We start from the raw sequence: 202 nt of genomic DNA, 5'->3' as shown, positions 1-202 counted from the left end.
AAAGAGTGTAGCAGAGGATGGTTTCGATCCATCGACCTCTGGGTTATGGGCCCAGCACGCTTCCGCTGCGCCACTCTGCTGCTTATAAAAACAGTGTTTTCCTTTCTTCTTTTCCTTTCCTTTCTTCTTTTCCTTTCTAAACCGTAATTGGAAAAAACTCCCTCCCGCAGCCCGGCCCGGGTGGAGACGGGTTGCGGTGGGG

At 52.0% G+C, this 202-nt stretch overlaps 1 non-coding gene across 1 annotated transcript; it reads right to left on the bottom strand.

The window, feature by feature from the left end:
- Positions 1 to 8: 8 nt before the first annotated feature.
- Positions 9 to 80, bottom strand: TRNAM-CAU. Its single transcript has one exon. It is a non-coding gene; the product is annotated as a tRNA-Met (tRNA).
- Between the last annotated feature and the right edge of the window lie 122 nt (positions 81 to 202).

This window comes from Fulmarus glacialis, unplaced genomic scaffold (assembly GCF_000690835.1).
Source record: "Fulmarus glacialis isolate BGI_N327 unplaced genomic scaffold, ASM69083v1 scaffold29558, whole genome shotgun sequence".
Classification (NCBI taxonomy): domain Eukaryota; kingdom Metazoa; phylum Chordata; class Aves; order Procellariiformes; family Procellariidae; genus Fulmarus; species Fulmarus glacialis.
This window is presented reverse-complemented; position numbering and strand designations above follow the sequence as displayed.